The sequence below is a fragment of the Sus scrofa genome, chromosome 3, assembly GCF_054392235.1.
Source record: "Sus scrofa isolate SSC_HxYL_T2T_F1_AM1 chromosome 3, Sscrofa_HxYL_maternal_Yorkshire_Landrace_v2.0, whole genome shotgun sequence".
NCBI lineage: Eukaryota > Metazoa > Chordata > Mammalia > Artiodactyla > Suidae > Sus > Sus scrofa.
Window position 1 is genome coordinate 130,822,763 of NC_139385.1, and position 21,606 is coordinate 130,844,368.

Here is a 21,606-nt window from a genome sequence, read left to right on the forward strand (position 1 = left end):
TAATACTAACTTTTATGTCTTCCTATGTAGTTACTTTACTACTGTTCTATTTTTTAATTTTCCTTGGGGATTCAAGTTACTGTCTATTGTCCTTTCATTTCAGCCTGAAGGACTCTCTTCAGTATTTCTTAAAGCACATCTACTCGTAATGAACCTTCTCAATTTTCATTTATCTGGGAATGTCTTAATTTCTTCATTGTTTAAACAGTTTTATTGAGATACAGTTCACATACCATTAAATTTACTCAAAGTATACAGTTCAATAATTCTTAATATATTCATATATCTAGGCAACCATCACCATAGTTTTAGAACAATTCACTGCCTCAAAAAACAGGCCATACTATTTAACTAATTACTCCTTTCTGGTTTCTTTTAAATAATGAATCAGACATTTATTTTGGTTTACCATTTTTGTCCTATAGTATGGGCAACTCAAGCTATAATTTCATCTTTATAGAAGGGGTTGGAATTGTGAAGTTGGTATTTGGGTAGCTAGCTTGGTCTGGTAGTCTGTGTCAGATAGGTTGAAAGACCAAGACTTGAAGCAAGTGGAGTGCTTGCACCATGACTTCCTGGGATATTACAGATATTCAGTAACTATTTACTGAAAGAAGGAATGACTGAATCAATTAGTTAATTATTGATGTCCAACTAAAAACATATTAAGAATCTATCTGAAATGGTAGTTTTAGACAAATTCAGAGAGAAGTTACTAGAGATCTGAAGAGCAAAAGCATAGCTGAACCAGATGAAGGAGCAAAGATAAAGATGGTACTACAGTTTCCATCTGGAAACAGAAGAATGGAGGGAAGTTCAGTGGGAAAGCATGGAAAGAGCCAGTTTGGCATCAGCCTTTATTCTCATGCTCATTACATGCTATACACGTTAAATTCAAAAAGTTTTAAAGTTGAAAATGAGAGAAATATAAGGAATATTGTTGTCCTGCCCCTAAGGAAAGAGGCAATACTTAGATGAGCTCTGATCTTCATTCTTTGCAAAGAAAGCATGATCCCAGTAGGGATTAAAATGTAGTATAGGCATTGTAACAGAAGAGTGTGAACAGGGCTCTCTACTCAAGATTCTCTTCATCAAACCTGTTGGTTAATTACCTGATTAAATTATTCTTTCAATCAATAAATGTTTATTGAGTATTTGCTGTGTGCCAGGCAGGCACTGTGCAAAACACAGAAGATAACAGTAATAGCAAGTCATGGTTCCTTTCCTCTAGGAGAGACAGGTAAGTAAACACACTGTCTTAAGAGAAGACAGTAAGTTCTTCTCTGCAGCTCGGAATGGGGGAGAGGCCAGTGGCTGATCAGAGATCTCTTACTCCCAGCTGAGAGCTAATACATGATTAAAAGTGTGTGATGCGCATGAGGTTGGGGTGGGGTGAGGGTAGGGAGTATTCCGGACAGATATACAGCATGTGCAATGATTCAGGTACTGAGAGTATCAGGAAATGATTGGTTGTTCAGTACGGTTGGGATGGGCAAATCACAGAGGTGGGAATTTACGTCTGTAGGTAAGCAGAAACTGGATCATGTGGGCCTGTTAGCTCTGATGAAGATCTTTGGACTTTAGCAGTAGGGAGGACTGAACCAGGTAACGGCCTCATCTTACAAACGAGTTTGTGCACACACATATACACACGTGTAGGTGTATAGATTGCGGGAAGTGATTTTACCCATTACGAAGCCATGGTTTACTAGTCCCCTGAGCACACGAAACTTACTATGCACATTAAGTTCAAATTGTGTGTTTGGCTCTGCCATCTCGGATGAAAGGGTCATGGGAGGTTCTTGACATGTACTTCAGGAGAAAACATGGACCAGTGTCTTGTTTAAAAGGAGAGTAAGTTTTCTGGGTTGTGGTGGTGATTTCCTTGACATAGAGGGCAGTTCTTAGAAAGTGAAGGGTGCTGGTCCAGGCTTCAAGTGAGGAAAAGCAAGTTCCCTCAGAGAGGGTTTGTGATGGTCCCCGTGGACGCAAGTGAAATCTGCAGCACGAAGGGTTTCTGTGATCTGGTGAGCATCACGGGCTAGGAGGGCAAAAAGAAGAGAGGGATCAGCAGCTCTCCTTTACTGTACAGCAAGAAATGCAAAATTCTTAGAGAGATTTCCCCTAAATCTTAGACAGGGAGAGACAGGCTTACCTGGTAGGGACCTTCATCAGTTCCCTTGCTAGTGAGTGGGAGGCAGGTAGAATTTCATCAGATAAAGGAAGGATCTGTGCTGATTAGAGGCAGAAGTCGCCGGGTAACCAGCTGAGAGCCCAACTGGAGACAGTTGCCTGGGGTATATGGGACCATTTACTGGAAAGAAAAACTTCCGGTGGTGGAAAAAGATTCAGATGAATGGCTTCAATGGAAATAAAGGGGATCCAGCTAGGAAATGGTGCTATCCCACTGAGGCTGGCCTTTCCCCAGGGGTTGTTTCTTAGGGTGGAATTACTGATGAGCCAAGCGGGAAGTGCTGTTCACACTTTAGTATTCTGAGGCATGACCCTGGCAGGTGTGTGCTGGAGAAAAGAGGAGAATAAAAGATATGCCTGTCTTTAATCCATTTTGAATTTATTTTTGCGTATGATGTTAGAGAATGTTATAGATGGGGGAGTTTGGGGTTGGTAGATGCAAACTAGTGCATTTAGAATGGATAAGCAGTGAGGCCCTACTGCATAGCACAGGGAACTATATCCAATCTTGTGGGATAGACATGATGGAAGATAGTGTTGGAAGATAGTATGAGAAAAAGAATGTATATATGTATATAAAACTGTGTGTGTGTGTGTGTGTGTGTGTGTGTAAAACTGGGCCACTACACTGTGCAACAGAAATTGGCACAACACTGTAAATTATACTCTAATAATAGAAATGAGGTATTGCAGGGATTTAGCCTTTAGCTAGATTGGTATCCAGTTAGCCTATAAAACTGTGTGGCTCTGAGGGAAACTCTCACACACTAACTTGCACTTGCTTTACCCCAAAGAGATGCCCCAAATCTAGCAATGACAGGCACTATTAGGCATTCTTTGCAACCTTGAGACCATCCAGCTGGGTTGAAAGTGCTCAAACATTAAGATTTTGGATAAGAGTGATGATTTTAATTTTGCATGTGAGCCTGGGAGAAACTCCTAGGCTTTTGCACTGAATTCAAGATTCTAAGGTCAGTTTTCTGTGACGTTTGTCCAGGTCCCTGCCTTCCATTTCCACCATTTAAAAGAGTGTGAGAGAACAGGGAGTTCCCATTGTGGCTCATTGGTAACGACCCCAACTAGCATCCATGAGGACGCAGGTTCAATTTCTGGCCTTGCTCAGTGGGTTAAGGATTTGGCATTGCTGTGAGCTGTGGTATAGATGGCAGATGCAGCTGGGATCCTGTGTTGCTGTGGCATAGGCTGGGAGCTGCAGCTGCGATTTGACCCCTAGCCTGGAAACGTCCACATGCCACTGGGGGGGCCCCAAAAGGCCAAAAAATAAAGTAAAATTTTATTTATTTTGTTATTTATTTATAGTTATTTCCCCAATACAAATTTTTTTTTTCTGCTGTACAGCATGGTGACCCAGTTACACATACATGTACACATTCTATTTTCACATATTATCATGTTCCATCATAAGTGACTAGACATAGTTCCCAGTGCAGCAGGATCTCATTGCTAATCCATTCCAAAGGCAATAGTTTGCATCTATTAACCCCAAGTTCCCCAACCACCCCACTCCCTCCCCTGCCCCTTGGCAACCACAAGTCTATTTTAAAAAGTGTGCAAGAGAACATTGTAATGAATGAGTAACAGAGCATTGTAATGAAATAAGCCAAAACAAAGTACACACGTGCGCACACACACACACACACACACACACACACCCCACTGGGCAGTGGAAAAGAGACCAGAGCAGAAAGAAAGCCAGAAGGGGGCTTTTTCTCCTAATGACAACATACAGACACACACCCCCAGGAGGTCAGCTTCTGCATAGAAGAGAAAGAGCACTCAACCTGCTTTGCCCCACTTTTTGGACATGCTGGGGGGATGAATGAGAAGATTGATATCTAGGTATGTGGGAAATAGAGGTGTTGTGACATAGCCAGTTAAAAAGAAACGTGTCCATGGACATTAGCCCCCAGCCGTCCTCCAGATAGCAAAGGAAAACCACGGCAGTAACAAGAGCAAGGACAAAGCAGACCTGATGGCCCGGGTCCCAGTGTCAGGGTTATGTATTTGCTGTGCACTTCTCTTCTTTGTCAGCAAGTAGCTGAGATTCTAACTTCCACAAATAGCCCTTAGTTCCTCTCTCATGCAACTTCTGCTGACCCTCCCTCTCCCTCCTCTGCACTCAGCATTGACAGCCTGCTGTGTTGGTACAGCAGGATCTGCTGCGTGCTGCCGGCTTCTGGTATACCCAGCCTCTCAAGCCATTCTAAACAGCTGGTGAGTACAGTGGATCTTATCCACCCACGTCTGCCTCAGATTCAAGCACAGGACAGAGTAAATATTTTCTGATCAGTTGCCTGATAAAAAATACTTTAAAATGAAAACTCAAAAACACAGCTTCAAAAGAAAACAGTGGTGTGACCTTTTTCAATGGACCAAAATGGAAACTTACTGGCTGGGAACTATTAACTTATCTCCCAAACACACAGAAGTAGAAACATACCAGATTTACGTTTCATAGCTCACATTTCTTTAGCAGGAGTTGTTGTTTTTACTATGAGCTCTCTGTAGGCCAAATCAACACTAAATTATAAAACAGTGAAAAAATGCAGAAAATTCATAACCTTTGTTTCTTGATAAGCACTGTTTATCTTCACAACACAGATGAACATATTTGGCAGATCTTTTTTATATCAGTAAATTGCTATTTTTAAATGGGACAATAAAAAAAAAGAAAATGGTGTGGAGTAATGCAAAGAGGGCTGGGTTTGCTTCTAAATCTCAGGTATGGAAATATTACACTGTCCTTTGTAAACTTCTCTGAGTCCTAGTTTTCTCAACTGCACTGTTAATATGGCAAAAAATATGCCACACAGCCTTTGAACGACTCCGGTGAAATGATGCATGTGATCAGGATTTATACATTCTAAAGTGTTCTACTATACTAGTTAATATTATTACAACGATGAAACAAAGCTCTTCATGTCTTCTGTGGAAAGGGGATTTGGCATTAACCACGATCATTGTATAATTTCAGATAAGCAGACCCACTTAGATCAGAATTGGCACTCTGGAATTTTGAGAAATGAATGATCTAATTTCATTTTTGTTTTTGTAAAATCGTCAGACAGTTTGTTTTGTGGTGGTTTTTTTTTTTTTTTTTTTTTCTTTCTCCTCTCTCTCAACATCTGGTTTTCCTGGTTTGATCAGACCTAGACATACCAAAAAAGCATAAAAAATATTTTTGGGATTCATTTGCAGACACTAGTCATTTGGATCTTTTCATGCATTTTATGGGTTCTTATCTCAGCTCGGCTTAGACACTTAAGTCTTTAAATATTCGTCATGTACAAGATGATGTAGTTATCAGGTGAGCCTATTTTATGTTCAACTTAAGAAGTCTCTTGAGACTGTACTAGTCCAAACGTCTTTATAGAAGAAAGATGGTGGCCAAAGTTGTTCAGGTAGTTTCCTATCATGGTGTGGCAGGGAGGAAGCCCCACTCAGGAGATGACTCATCATGCGGGATACTAAGTGAGGCATCGTGAGTCCTGCCCCTGTGGGAGCACCTAGATCTTGTGCCCTCGTAAGGCTGACTTCTGACCTATGTGACCAGGTTTCTCCCTAATGTTTTGCAAGCATGGACACCCCAAGGCTCGAGTCCCCCTTTCTTCCCTCTAGGCCAAGGTCGCCATGACCCGCCCTAAGCTTAGGTAGGAGGATCTGGGTCAGATAGGGCTCTGCCTCACTTTGCTCTGAGGCAGCTGGACTTTTAAAAAGGATATGCTGAAGTAAGTTAGGTTATTAACCACTTAGCTAATGTACCCGTTGGCCTAAATGGGTGGAATATGTATTGATGTGCTCAGCCCACCAAGTATTGTCTCAGTCTACAAACAATCAAGTAGTCAGTTGATGTTCAGTATTCGAACCCTACATGCAACATGAATGAGCAGGGGATAGCAACCCCCTGGTTTTCTCACTCACTGAGCCTTTGGATATCAGTTTCCTTTATTCCTTAACACAGTAGAAAAATGTGGATTGAATGCCTATGGCTTGGGCGTTATCTGGATCCTGGGAACCCATTGGTGATAAAGCCAGCAATGGTTCCTGCACATATGGAATTTATAGTCTGGCTAGAAGGGGAGAGAGACTTGAAACACAAAGTTACATATTCAGATATAAAACCACCACTGTGATAAGTGCTAGAATGGAAAGATACCAAGTGCTATAATGGCATAAAAGGGGGGGGGGGTCTAGTCTCAGTGTCATGAAGGCTTCCCTAAGGAAGTCACAGTTGAGGTGACATTTGAAGAGTGAGGATGGGTCAGCTCAGAAAATTCCAAGAAAAAAAGCAGTTTCTCCAGCAAAGATTCTGTTACAAGAGGAAGCAATGTGTTCTAAGAGTTGAAAGTAATTGTGTGGTGCAAAGTTGAAAAAAGAATTAGAGTATTACCTGTTGATGTTGGGTAGGTAAGGACCAGACTATTAAATGCTTTGTGGCTAGGATAAGAATTCTGATTCTTAGCCTAAGAAAAATGGGAAAACATGAAAGGATTTGAAAAGCTCAGTATAAGGGACAGTTTGGAGTGGTAAGACCGAATGTGGGACACCTGTTGGGGGCTAGACAAGTAGTCAAGATGGAACAAGATGGTAGCTAACATGGTGGTGGAAAAAAATGTAGAGAAGTGGACAGAGTGGGGAACTTGGGAAGGATTGACAAAGCTTGATGTTCGATTGGATATGTACATAATAACAGGACGCCTCCAGTGACCCTTGGGTTTTCGGCTTGTACACTTAAATAGATGTGGGTACCATTTCTTGACCTAGAAGAGGACTGGGCGTGAGGAAAGAGTACAGGTTCATTTTGCGCATGTGGATATTGAGATACCCTTGTGCCACCTCTGTGTAGAGGAATTGTAGGCATTTGGATGTGTGAGACTAAAGCTCACGGGAGGGGTCCTTGCTGCTCAGGTGGTAACTGACGTCTAGGAGATGAATGAAATTCAGTGAAGTCAAGGGTGATGTTGCTGCTGACAGGCCTGCTCAACATCTGGTACCAAGCACCAGGTCCCCAGTCGCACATGAGCTTCATCCTCAAGGTCAATGAGGATGTTTTTCATTCTTGGCAGGCTACTTTTTGAATTAAACAGAGGTGTGTGTGTGTGTGTGTGTGTGTGTGTGTGTGTGTGTGTGTAGGTGAAGGTTTGTTCTGTGGATCCAGGGTTGGAAGTTAGCATGGACTGAGTTTGGATTTGATTTTCCAGCACTGGTCTGCCAGTGTTTTCAAAATGGAAGGAGTGGAGTGGCTTTTTCCGGGGTATAATTTGTTTCCTTTACCTTTGGTTTTTATGAAGCTCACACCTTCTTTTTCCAAGACTCCCTACTGCTTGAGACTTTTAAACAGTCTGATTTTGTTTCTAATTTTCTCAGAATTTCACCACCCGCAATCATCTGGATAGCTATACTTTTCTTTCGTCCAGCGAAGTTTACTAGGAGTCAAACGCCTACTCTTTATTTTCCCACCTGTCTTGGCATATGATCCTGATTCCTCAAATGGGTTCGCTGGTTACGGCACTACATGGTGCTGGCACTCCATCCCCACAGGTGCCCAAACATTCTGTTTCTTTGAGCGGGTACTATCAGGGTCTTGATCTTGCGAGTGGAATTGTATGGCTAGATTTTCATTGACTTTTAGTTCCTTGGTTTGGTTTGTATTGATGGGGAACACATTTCAAAAATACTTTCCTCATCCCAGTCCTCAGGTGGCCTTCCTGACTGTTCTATATGTTTCAAGAAAAGGTAATTTTGAAGGTGCCAGCGTGTGGATTTTGGAAAAGTGAAGGTTTCTGCTTGTGGCTTGATAGGCTTAAGAAGGCTTAGATTTTAGAGTCTGTCTTTATTGCCTATCATCTTTCAGTTCTAGTGTGGAAAAACAAGTATCTTGCTTTGAATTTAATCACCAGTGTGTTTAGGGTGACTGCGTAGCATAATCTGCTGGACTTATGCCCTGGGGGATACCGAAATAAGGAAAAAAGCCGCAAATCCACACCCTCTAGATGCATATTTGTAGTAGAGAAGACAGAAGGAAAATGACCAAACTCTAAGGTGCTGTGATGACAGAGGTAAGGGAGGGAATAAAATATTCCACTGGTGATTTTAAAGGCAGTCTGTTTGAAGGAAGTGAAACTGGTTAGCTTGCACAAAACAGGCATATTAATAGTTCCCTTCACAGAAAAAGGTGGCAGTCTCTGCAGGCCAATTATGAAAACAGAATCTATATCCTGAGGGTAGAATGTGGATCTAAATAGGCAGAAGCTCTTCTACCACTTAGATGTGTAACAAAAATTAATATTAATGAAGTAAGTAATTCCAGAGGAAAGGTGGGTGCACACCAGTGTTAACAAAATGGCAACATTTGCACAACATTACAGTCGGACCCCTAGAGCTAGGCTGTCTAATGGTTAGCATCTAAAGAACACATGAGGCTTCCACAGCCACCAGAAGGACCAACACAGCAATTCATTTTAGTGGATCTCAAACTTGTCTTAAATCAACAGCCTTCTACTCACGTTAATGTTGTGATTAAATATCATAACGAAATGTGCTCACATATTACATAGAAGAGTTCTTGCTGGTAAACATGACCCAAATATTTGTAAGAAAATATTTAGTGTTTTTACACCCATTATGTTTTCAGACATCAGGAGAAAAATGCAGCACAGTTTTTTTCCTCTTGCAAAGGCACTAGCATTGAAGCTTAAACCCAGAGTAGTTGAAATAGAATTTAGGTTTACAAGATGAAAATGGCAAGAAATGTCAGATGGCTGTGGAAATATGTGTCTCTGAGAAGCAGAAACCTCAAGGAAAAAGAGAATTGGCACCCTCTCTCCATCTTGCTTAGTGAAAGAGCTGCAGCTTAAATTGTCTCAAGTAGCAGGTTCAGTCAGTATTGTCGCAAACGGTGTTAATTGTTGAAATAGTATGGATGCTGTCTGCAAGTAGTGTCAACATATATCTGGGCTTGTTTTGATACCTGTATTTATAATAAGAAATATGTGGGGGAAAGGGTCAATGAGCTTCTGTTAAAAGCTGTACCTGTAGGTTACATGTAACACACATGGTAAACATTTGTTTATAGTCTTTGTTTAATAAAATAGATGTTTAAACGAAATCAACGAAAAGGAAATAGAGGCATGGATATGTGATTCTGAGATTGAGGTGAGTCTGAAGAAGTAAATATAATATGTAACATGAGAAAAGATAGCATACTTCAAGTTCTGAAAAAACAGCATACGTGGAGGACAGAGGTAATGAATATAAATTCTGTCTTATCCCAGAGGACATAAGCAGGGCTTAGGATTTACGGAGAGATAAAACTTGGCCCTCCAGAAGGGACGAGCTTCCCAAGTACTTGACATATCCAGCATAGAAACGAGCTGCTTCAGGTTAATGAGCCCGCAATGGCGACAGTGTGCACGCAGGTATTGGATTACTGTCTGTTGAGGGTGGCTAGAAGGAACTGACTTGTGTGACAGACTGAGCTAGATCAGTGACTCTCAGTGTCTTTTTAAAGAGTGGAACTCCCCCCCCCCCCATCATCTCTTACATAAAAGCATACAATTTTTAAAATATGCAACAGACAGAGTTCCCGTCATGGCTCAATGGTTAACGAATCCAACTAGGAAGCATGAGCTTGCGGGTTCTTTCCCTGGCCTCGCTCAATGGGTTAAGGATCCGGTGTTGCTGTGAGCTGTGGTGTAGGTTGCAGACCGGCTCAGATCCCGCATTGCTGTGGCTCTGGCGTAAGCTGGCGTCTACAGCTCCGATGAGACCCCTAGCCTGGGAACCTCCATATGCCATGGGAGTGGCCCAGAAAGGGCAAAAAGACAAAAATAAATAAATAAAATAAAATAAAATATGCAACAGAAAAGGGCTGCTTTTTTTCGGTCTCCTCAACTCCCACCTAACTGCCCCTTGGCACCTCCTCTGAATTCCATGATATCTAAGGATGGTTCCTTTTACTTCCAGGATTCCATGATTAGTCTGAATGTAAATTGTTCTTGTTTGAAATGGTTCATTAGCGATGTTTCTTTTCTTTTTGCTTTAATTCCTAAAACATATGGATTTTTACAAATTAGGTTCAGAAATGTTTAGCCTGACGTTTAGTTTGGACTTGTCTGCATACACATGTTGACCAGTCAGGATACAGAAATGAGGATATTTTTTCCAAAGGAAGAGTTTTTGAGATCTAGTGATGTATGTTTTAGATTCAAACTACTTGAACTCAGATTGTATGACAATGAGGAAGTACAGCGTTAAGTAACCAGGTCCAGTAACTTTGATCAGCTTGTATTTGGTGTGTTGTGGAATTATGTGTTTCTTTCAACTCTGTCTGGCCACAGAGGATCTTTTGAAGCTCACGTGCAGGCAGTTAATCTTGACTAGGTTCATTGATTTATAACAGGGAGAAAAATGCTCTTGTGAATCCAAATAACTTAAACTTGAAAAAGTTTCAGTCAAGTGACTTTGTCCATAAGCCACTAATAAAATTAAAAAGATGTCAAACAGAGAACTGATATCTTGCAGGGGTCAGTGCTCTGCAGGTGCAAAAACTTGAGTTAACCAGTTAATCAGTTTGGGAGATTCAACATGCTAATTAACCTAGAAAAGATGGACGCATCAAGCAGATAAGGATTTATTAATCAGAATGAAGGAAAAGGTGGTGTGTCTGATTTGAAAAAAGAGACTTCTTTTTTTATCAGTCTGTCTGGAGTGTATATACCCTTAGCAGGCCAAGCTGTAGTCAATTTACAGAAGAAAGAAACATTAACACAGATTTTCATTGCTGCTTTAGTATGGCGTCGAGGACTGGAAGGCATTCTGGGTGTGCATCCCTTGAAGAAGATACAGATAAAACGTGGTGGGTATGTTGGCCTTGGAAGATTATAGGTAATCTGTTAGGAGCAACATGCTAGCTGCAGCATAGCGACATGGATGCATTGTAAAGACATGGGAGTTAACACATGGTTGCCTGTGGAAGAAATGCAGGAAGATTTGGAGCTGAGGGTTGGGACTAAACGTGAATAAAGACAACAATCAAACGATTAGTTGTGCAGTGTAAAACTAGTGGTATGTGGGGGAAAGTCCACTGTAAAATTTTGGAATGAAGAAGAAATTGATTGAATCTGTGAGGGTGGTAGAAGACTTCTCAGAGAAGGAAATACTTGCACTGGCTCTTCAGGCATAGAACAATATAGACAATTTGGAGAACTGTCACTCATTCACTGTAACTGTAGCCTACAATATGCCTTGCAAAGTAGCAGGAGATGATGTGAGTGCTACATGCAGGGGGCAGATCCCAGGTGGTCTGGTACTCCATGTAAGCAACTTGTATTTGATCCCAGAGGAAATGGAACTCATGGATCTTTAAAGCAGAGAAAAGATAAGAATGGATTGTATAATATATAGACTACTCAAGAGGCAGGATATGGACTAGATTTGAAGAGACGGAACAGAGAGAAAAAGAGAGAGATCAGTTGGAATATTTGAAGCAACCTATAGGACAAGTGTCTGAATTAGGGAAGTAACAATGAGGGTGGATGTTGGGAGAAGAGAGGGAAGGTATAAAGGGGTGAAATTGATAACACGTTGTGCTCGATTAGATATTATGAAGTGAGAAAAAACATTTAGATTAGCCTCCAAGTTTCTGGCTTGGATGACTGGATGAAAAGTCATGTTATGAAACAATAGAACTTAGGAGGGAGTTTAGGAGGAGCAGACTTAGTTCGATTTAGTGCACACTGAGTTTGAAGCATTTGTGGAGCCATTCAAGCAGCAATATTTAGTGGGTAGTTGGATCTGTTATCAGGAAAGTGCTCTGAGCTAGAGACACAAATGTGGGACTTAAAAGTAGTGGAAGAGCTGCTGCCTCTGTTAAAAACTCAGGGGAAATATGTAGAAGAAAGAGAAAAAAGACCAAACACTCTGGAGAATACGAAGGAATGGGTAGAGGAAAGAAGGAGTAAAAGCAAGTATTTAGGGTATAATAGAAGAATGAGAGTAAGGGAAGAAATCTGCAGAATAGAAAGGAAACTAGAGAAGGTAACAGGTTGGAAGTCTAGGGAATTGGCTCCTTGACGAATGAGGAGGAAAGGCTTTCCTTCAGTCTGCACATCTTATCAAGCCCTGCTGACGACATCGCTGACACATCTCCACAGTTCCCCAGTGCTGTCACTGTCACCCACGCTCTCTACTGTGATGGCCTCTCAACTGTTCTCTCGCCTCCACTGTAATCTTACATTTTAGCCAGAGTACTTTATTCAAGACATCACTTATGTCACTTCTCTGCTGGTAAACCTTCAATCACTTCCCCTTATAAAGAGGGAAAAAAAAAAAAATCTGTACTTTATCATGGACTACAAGCCACAGCAAAAGCTGCCCCCTGCTGGTCGCTCCAACCCGTCTCATGTCATTTCCTCCCTTGGCCTCCATTGGTCTGCATTCTGTGCCTAAGAGGCACCACATCCACCTCCCTTTTCTTTCCTCGGATGTTAGTATGGCTTCTCCATTCTTGTCCTTAATGACTTGACTCAAATGCCATGGGCCCAGAGTACTCTTTCCTGACCCCTCTGTCCCTCCTGACTCTGTCTTAAGTGCCAGAAGTAAAGAGTCCCACGAATGTCCCCTAAGTCCCACGAGTGTCCCCTAAATGTCCCGTAAGTGTCAGACATGAGGTGTCGCCTTTACCACAGGCTTCATCTCCTCAGACACATCTGCATAATCACCCCCTTAAAACAGGTTCTGCAGCATATTCTTCCCCAGCAAAAGTTCCCCTCATCTCCCTTTTCCAGTCAGTCCCCTCCCTCAGTACCTGCCAGCAGAGGCGGCTACTTTTTGATTTCTGTTTCCAGCCTTTGTGCTTCCCCAAGCCCCATCAGATGCCTTCTTGGGAAAGTGGTGGGAAATCTGGGACTTGACTGCATTTCGACCCTTCAGTGTAGTCTCTGTGACTATAAAAATTCGACTGGTTTTATCTTTTCCGTAGTAAATTACCTCTCCCTTTCCAAGCACTCAAGATGGGCAAATGCCAGCGACACAGAAAATAGCCAGCCTTTGTCCGCTAGCCCCAGAGAGGACATTTTTTCCTCTGGACATTTTTTTTTTTTTTTTTTTGTCTTTTGTCTTTTGCTGCTGTTGTTGTTGTTGCTATTTCTTGGGCCGCTCCCGCGGCATATGGAGGTTCCCAGGCTAGGGGTTGAATCGGAGCTGTAGCCACTGGCCTACGTCAGAGCCACAGCAACGCGGGATCCGAGCCGTGTCTGCAACCTACACCACAGCTCACGGCAACGCCGGATCGTTAACCCGCTGAGCAAGGGCAGGGACCGAACCCGCAACCTCATGGTTCCTAGTCGGATTCGTTAACCACTGCGCCACGATGGGAACTCCCTTCTGGACATTTAAATATGGTTTTACCATTTTTGCTTCTATAGTTACTTGATGTCTTCAAAAACATTTTAAATTATTCTTTTATTTTTCCCCTAATCGTTAACAATAAAACCATTGGGCTGCTATATCCTGCCATATACTACTTGAAGGTGGACGTCTGTTTTGTTTCTAAAAACTATTTTTAAAAGATTTGCTGTCATTTATGCTGTGGTGCAGTGGGTTAAGAATCCAACTGCATGGAGTTCCTGTCGTGGCTCAGTGGTTAATGAATCCGACTAGGAACCATGAGGTTGCGGGTTCAATCCCTGGCTTTGCTCAGTGGGTTAAGGATCCAGCATTGCTGTGAGCTTTGGTGTAGGTTACACACACGGCTCGGATCCCGCATTGCTGTGGCTGTGGCATAGGCTGGCAGCTACAGCTCCGATGAGACCCCTAGCCTGTGTGGCACTAGAAAAGACAGAAAAAAAAAAAAAAAAAGGCGAGAATCTGACTGCAGTGGCTTGGGTTCATTCCTGGCCCTGTGCAGTGGGTTAAAGGATCCAGCATTGCCACAGTGGCACAGGTTCCAGCTGTGACTCGAATTCAGTTCCTGGCCTGGGAACTACTATATGCCATGCATGTAGACATTAAAAAACAATTGCCAACAAGTACTTATCAGACACCTTTTTTCAGATTGTGCTGGACATGTTAGAAAAAGAATCTAAGCAACCATCTTTAACTAAGGTAGGTGACATCTGTTTGAGAAGAAAAAGCTACTAGAAAGCATGACAGTCATGTTGTCTGTGACGGGGACCCACGTAACCCTGGTTAAGTATGTCTGTCTTCCAGATCTCAGTTTCCTTGGTTGCAGGTGAGAGGTTTCATTTTGATTAGTTGATTATCAAGCATTTATATTAGGAGTTCCTGTCGTGGCTCAGTGGAAATGAATCTGACTAGCAACCATGAGGATGCAGGTTCGATTCCTGGCCTCACTCAGTGGGTTAAGGATCCGCCATTGCTGTGAGCTGTGGTGTAGGTCACAGATGGGGCTCCAGTCTGGTGTTGCTGTGGCTGTGGTGTAGGCCAGTGGCTAATTGACCTGGAAACTCCCATATGCCATGGGTACGGCCCTAAAGAGAGAAAAAACAAATTTTATATTAAATGCACTGAGCCACATAATAGGGCTGGTCGGCTGAGGAGCTATCCAGAACGCTCGCCTATATGAGGTGTCAAAACGGCAATGGAAATGAACTAACATGGAAACAGCAGAATTGATCAGAAGTCCTCTCAGGAAGAGTGAGTACCATATGGGATCTCAGGGTAAGCCCTGTGAGATATTGGGTGGGATTCCTGAGGAGCATGCTTAAGATGCAGCGGGTGGAGGATGAACCCTTCTCACCCTTTTATCCTCCTTTACGAATCACATTTTACCTAGAACTCCAGTGTGAAAATCAGATGAAAGAAGAACTGTCCCATTTAAGTTAGCTGTAAGGACATGGGACTGTGCACTTAGCTTCCCTTTCAACTTCCTGAGAAAACGTCAAGTCCTAATCCTCCACCGGATACTGTTTATTTTATTTTATTTTATTTTATTTTATTTTGTCTTTTTTTTTTTTTGCTATTTCTTTGGGCCACTTCCGCGGCATATGGAGGCTCCCAGGCTAGGGGTATAATCGGAGCTGTAGCCACAGGCCTACACTACAGCCATAGCAACGTGGGATCCGAGCCGCATCTGCAACCTACACCACAGCTCACGGCAACGCCGGACCGTTAACCCACTGAGCAAGGGCAGGGACCGAACCCGCAACCTCATGGTTCCTAGTCGGATTCGTTAACCACTGCGCCACGACGGGAACTCCCGGATACTGTTTAAAGTCTACTGACCTAGATGATTTCCACTTCTTCTTGTTGTGGTTTGGTTTGATTTGTTAGCACTAATCATCTCGGGTTCTGTGACAAGGTTTAGACATCTGCAGAGTCATACTGCAATGCTTTATTTTTTAAGTTCTTATATGTCATTCATCAATATCAATAGTATTAACTGGCTTAATAGATATTTTGAGATGGTACATGTTAAATGTACCATCTTCACTTAAATTTTCTCTTTGCTTTTTAAAAATTAAATTGTAGATGATTTACAGTGTTGTGCCAATTTCTGCTGTACAGCAAAGTGATCCAGTCATATGTATACATACTCTTTTTCTCATATTATCTTCCATCATGTTCTATTCCAAGAGGTTGGATATAGTTACCTGTGCTATACAGTAGGGTTGCCTATCTATTCTAAATGTAATCTTTTTTTTTTTAAACTTACGTTCTGAAAGTTTTCCTGAACGTTCAGCCCTTGTATTAAATAATATGTTTTTATTTCCATGAACTCATTCTTGTTCTTTATGATGTCTTTAAAAGAAAAATAAAAGATAGCTACCCTTGTTTTATGGCTACCCTCTCTTCTTAAACCTCTCTGGGGCTGCTCCTCAGAGTGTTTTTGGTATCTGGACTACTTTCTGATTGTTTCTCAAGTGTTGCTTCCATTCTCTTCCTTCTTTTGTGAACAACTGGGTCTTTGCCGGTTTCCCAGAGTCCTTGACTGGAATTCCTATTTAAGAAGGAAGGAGTGGGCTGATGAATAAAAGCAGATCTGTGATTTCCTCTGTCACCTCAGGCCCCCCACACCCCATCCAGAAGGAGATGGCAGTTCAGGTACTGGGGGTGTCGACTGTCAGGCTTCCTACCTCCACCCCTGCTGGGCCGAGATGAGGAGCGTCACCTTTGGGGTACCCACACTCAGGGGGGGACACAGTCCTCCCAGACAGACTGCTCAGTTCATTTGGATGAGATCCCTCAGTCCCTCAGGCTTCATCCCAGAGAAGACACCGCTGCAGTGCGGGGCAGGGGGATGGGAGTGGGGTGCCAACAGGCTGACCTGGCAGAATTCCACAGGGGGCCCTTCCTTGCCTCCTCTCCCATTGCCCTCACCTTGCTCATTTCAGAAAACTCTGCACTGAAGGATTACCCACATAGCAGCCTTCCTGGTATACGTCCTCTGAGCTCTGGCCTCTTACATCCAAATTTATTGACCAGTATGATCCTGTTATCCATTTTTTTAAATAACCATTACTCCCATTATCAATGCTTTTAATGAATTTTTCCATTTTGTATTTTATTGCAGTGACAGCTAAAGATGGGGAAGTTGGAAAGTTCTGCTCAGGGTGTAGGCAATAGTGGGTGCATTGCCTGTAGAGAATTTATAAACAATAATGACACCAACCAAAAGAAAGTCTGGTTTTTATTATCCACAAGGTCAGTGATAAAATGTTCTCCCTCCCACCTCCCCAAAAGTTTTTTTTTTTTTTAAATATAAGTTCTAAGCAGTTGCTTTGGTTACTATAGACTTTTAACAAAATCTATGTATGTTTCAAATAAGCACATTTTTTACTACTTATTGTCTAGCAAACATTGGATTCTATGAGAAATTAATTTGGAAACCTCCCAGTTTATACAGTTGGTTCCAATGCAAGTGGACTCAGCTGTACATGTTTGTTGCAAGAGGAAATTTGTCAAGTTTTGGAATCATTCAAGTTTGCTTTTGGTGTCTTTCGTGTTTCCATTTCCTGTGGTATTCTATATTCCTGCATTTAGACCATAGATTGGAAAGAAGAACTGACAGCGCCATAGTGTGAAGATAAAGCAACTCTAATGGAAAAAATAAAAATCATTACAAAATTAAAATCAAAGCCATTAGAAATAAGGAAATAACTAAAAAATGAAAATAAACTCAAACAAAACAAAACAAAACAAACCAGAGCTTGAGTTCCTTCCGTTGTCTCATTCTGTTCTGACCATTCCAAGTTTTATTTGTGTTTCATAGAGCAAACTGTGAGGCATAATTTTTTTTTCTGGTAAGTGCAAATTGTACTTTATGCATGATAATATCTTTTATTAAATTATAATCATGTCTATTTTTTTAAAAAAATTCATTACAATTGATTTACAATGTTCTGTCAATTTCTGCTGTACAGCAAAGTGACCCTGCAATACATATGTATATACATTCTTTTTCTCATATTATCTTCCTTAAATGGAAACTTCTCATTTATATATTAATTCTTTGTTTTAAGCTGTGAAACAAGCCAGGGAAATAATGACTGTTACTACAAGTAATTTTGTCATAAAGGAAAGGGAGTATTAAAAGATGACCCAGGAGTTCCCGTTGTGGCGCAGTGGTTAACCAATCCGACTGGGAACCATGAGGTTGCGGGTTCGGTCCCTGCCCTTGCTCAGTGGGTTAACGATCCGGCGTTGCCGTGAGCTGTGGTGTAGGTTGCAGATGCGGCTCGGATCCTGCATTGCTGTGGCTCTGGCGTAGGCCGGTGGCTACAGCTCCGATTCGACCCCTAGCCTGGGAACCTCCACATGCTGCGGGAGGGGCCAAAGAAATAGCAAAAAAAAAGACAAAAAAAAAAAAAAAAAAAAGATGACCCATTCCAAGTGCCAAATACACCACGTGTGCCAGTGTTTTATATCATCTCACTGGGTTTGAGGAAAGAAGGAAATAAACACATGTGTTTAGTCTGCTGTTTTGAACCGGAAGCATAGGTGCTATAATTAAAAGAAGAATTCAAGAGGTTAAAAGACTTTTCAAAAGCAATGTACATCAGTAGTGGAACTCGTCTCCCACTCCCATTACTTTCAGCCTAAGCGGTCTTTGCACTTTGTATGAATGAATACTCAGAGTGTGGAGAATAGGCACACACTTCCCACTCCGCAGTCCCTCTGGGCTGAGCACAGTCCCATTGCTCTTGTTACAAATTCTCAGTCAGACTCACCCCGGTTCTCACATACCTTATTCTTCATCTAGCACTTCTCATGTTGTACCTGTGTTTTGCTTCTCCTAGGACCTCAAACTCTTTAAGAGCAGGGATGGGATCATATCTCTTGGATCACTACATCCCTGGCAGCACAGAGAGTATTTACTGTAGGTTCCCAGGGGTTGCTGATGGACGTGGTCATGGTAAGATTGCTAAGAAGGGCTAGTCCTCAGGGGTGACCTACTTTGCAAGTGGATTTTAAAAAAATGGCCAATTCCTTGGAAACCAGATGACCAGGGAACTCTAAGTGCCTTTTACATCTTAGTCAAAAGTGAAGAACGCTGAGAAAGCCATGAGATTTCCTGCTAGCTTAATTTGCACAACAACTCTAAAGAACTTTCCAGAAGTGTGATTACAGATGTGTTCTGTGCTCAGACAAGGTCACTGGCGTAGCATGTAGTCTCCTTCAGAGGGACTGCCCTTAAAAGTAATACTCATTGGATCTGCCAGCTTTGTGGCCTAAATATCCTGAGGTAGTACTGTTTTCTTAAAGCACTAAATCATACTGAAGGCATTGGTTCAAATCTGAATCTCATTATCAGAGATTAAAGGATGATTTAATTTGATAAGAGAGTAACAGTTTTGCTCCCCTTCAGTTTAAGAGAAAGTCATTGTAATCAGATACCTTCTGTTCTGAAGTTGCGCAAAAAAAAAAGTTGCTCAGTTCAATTCTAGTGAGAACTAGAAAAGGGGTAGGGTAGCTGTGGCTGTCAAGAGAATATTAGCTTATGTCATTAGGATTGGCCCCCAACCCCCCCCCCACCCCCGCCACCCCTTTTTTAATCCAGATAGACGGCTTAACAGATTGAAGAAGTGGTGGGAAAAGAGATAGTTGTAAAAATTCAGCATCCAATAAAGACAAAGCTGGGTCAAAAATCAAAGTTTAACAGGTCATGATGAGATAGAGAAGTTAAGCTGAGGCTTGTTTAACAAACACAAATCCTGGATATTCAAAAGTGGTATGTTTAGAATAAATAAGAGGGAATTAGAATTTTGACCAAGGGAAGTGAATGCACTTCTGGAACCCATTAGTCTAAGTGGTGGTACTGGCAAAAATAGAAGCAGACTGCAAAGAGGTTCAGTTCACTCATGGATGACAGGTACAGCCTAATTATTCAGGGAGGCCATGGTGACCGGTTCCATCCCTGACCTCCACGGCTGTGCTGACTGTGACATCCCAGTCCTCTACGACTCCCTCTTGGGGTCATCATTATAGGCTGTCTCCTGGACTGCAGGGACCAAGGGCTTGGCCCAGGGGCACCATTCTGATGTTCTCAAGTTTCATCTTACTGGGCTAGATATTAACTTGCAGCCTGAAGTGTCTGTCACCAAGTCATCTGTCTTGGTAAATGTTGTTGGGGTCCCAGCATTGTGAGGAGGCAATGAATCTTCCCTGCTGACAGTGAGAATATCCACACCCAGCTGCCATGGAGATTTCTGCTTCCCACAATGTTTATGACAGTAAATTAGGCTATGGAGTGCACCAAAGATTGTTTACATAACCCCTGATACCTGGGATATTTGTCAGCCCCAATCCATGGTCTGTGACTTTTGTAGAGCCAGAAAATGTTTAAAACATAAGACTACAGATGATATATAAAATTATCAGAACGCTTTACAAGAACTTGCACTGGTTTATTTGGATCGTTCCCTCAGATCTCATATATTTCCTTTCCTCCTTTTTTCTCTTTGGTCTTCTCATTATCTTTCCATTTTCCGCCCCGTCTTTGTCAGTTTCAATTCCATACCCAAACAGAGTAGCCTGTGCTCCCCCTTAAGCTTTTCATTGGATCCTCTGCTTGCTTCTCAAGTAACCCTTTTCTTAGAGAGGTGAGCTCCACTAATTGGCTGTGTGCGCAGGTGATTTCCGAATCTGTAGATCTCACCATAACTTTAATCCTAACTCTTTGGCTTGTGTCCAGTTGCTTTCTTCTTAGCTTTGTGGTTACACTTAACAAGCTTGGCCTTTAGTAGACATTTCTGTGTTGGAACACCTCGTTGCAATTTAGAGAGATTGTTCCTTCAAACAGTCTCTGTAGAGTGTCATTCCAATTCAAATAGAAACTTTAGGGAAGCATTCATTTTGCATGTATTTCTCAGAACACTTTTGGAACTTCTCTTTGTAGCCCTCATTGGTAATAAATTTTTCCTTAGACCTTGGAATCTGATTTTTTAAAAGAGTAAAAGTCAGTAAATCTGGTGGTAAATTAGCCCTTACAGATTTTAGATAGTTCTAGCCCTCATGCAAATCTTACTTCTGACAAGGTAAAATTTATTTTCTTATGCAATTTATTGCTTTGTATAATTGAGCAGCTCTTTTGTTCCCAGAACTATGGAAGAGTTGCTGGGACTGAGATGAATGATACATGGATAACATTATTGAAATAAACGCTTTTTAGAATGGTTTTGGTTATCAGGATTAATTCATAGATTATAAAATTTTAAATTTGGTAGTCCCTTCCTGTGATTGTTTGTTTTTAATAAAGTGGAATAAAATAGAAGAGAATGTATATAATATTTTTCTAGCACTTATTGAGACATAACTGAAATAGAAGCAAATAGAATAATATTGAATAGAAGAGGATTTGGTTCTGCTTAGGCTATAGAAAGCTTCAGGATAACTTCGCTCCTACTCTGTTAATGAGAAAAGACTGAATAATCAACAAATCAGTACTTTTCTTAAATCCATAATAGAGTTGAGCTAACAAAGCAACCGGATAAACTGAATTTCAGAAGTTCAAGTCTCTCCAAGGAGAAGAAACACATGGACTATTTTACCTTGGGCATCATATGGGAAGAAGTGGCTGCCATAAAAGGGGAGAAGAAGACAGCTCATATTTTGGTGGATTATTATAGGCTGAGCATGGGTTAATATGGTAGCTTAGAATAACTGGGAGCCTCAGATACAAGAAAATCTGTATTCATTCACAAGCTCTTTTCTCCTGGTATCTGGTGGGTCCTCAAAGGAAAGACTGGAGATAGGCAGGAGCCAGGAGATGGGCGCTCAGCGGTCGGGGTCAGTCGTTGCTGGCACACAGAAGTAGAGCATTGCTAACTTCCCTAGCTCTTTCTCATACCCAAGGAAAGGTATGAAGATGCTGGACAAAGGGTTTGAATCACTCTTGGATCCAGGATTCTGCACTGAAAGAAAGCAGATGTG

At 41.8% G+C, this 21,606-nt stretch overlaps 1 protein-coding gene across 1 annotated transcript in view; it reads left to right on the top strand.

The window, feature by feature from the left end:
- Positions 1 to 21,606, top strand: part of OSR1 (odd-skipped related transcription factor 1) — a 272,236-nt gene that overhangs the window by 100,053 nt on the left and 150,577 nt on the right. The window contains exon 3 of the mRNA XM_021087819.2: positions 4,338 to 4,428. The gene's annotated coding sequence lies outside the window, so the exon portion shown is untranslated. The remainder of the gene's footprint in view (positions 1 to 4,337; positions 4,429 to 21,606) is intronic.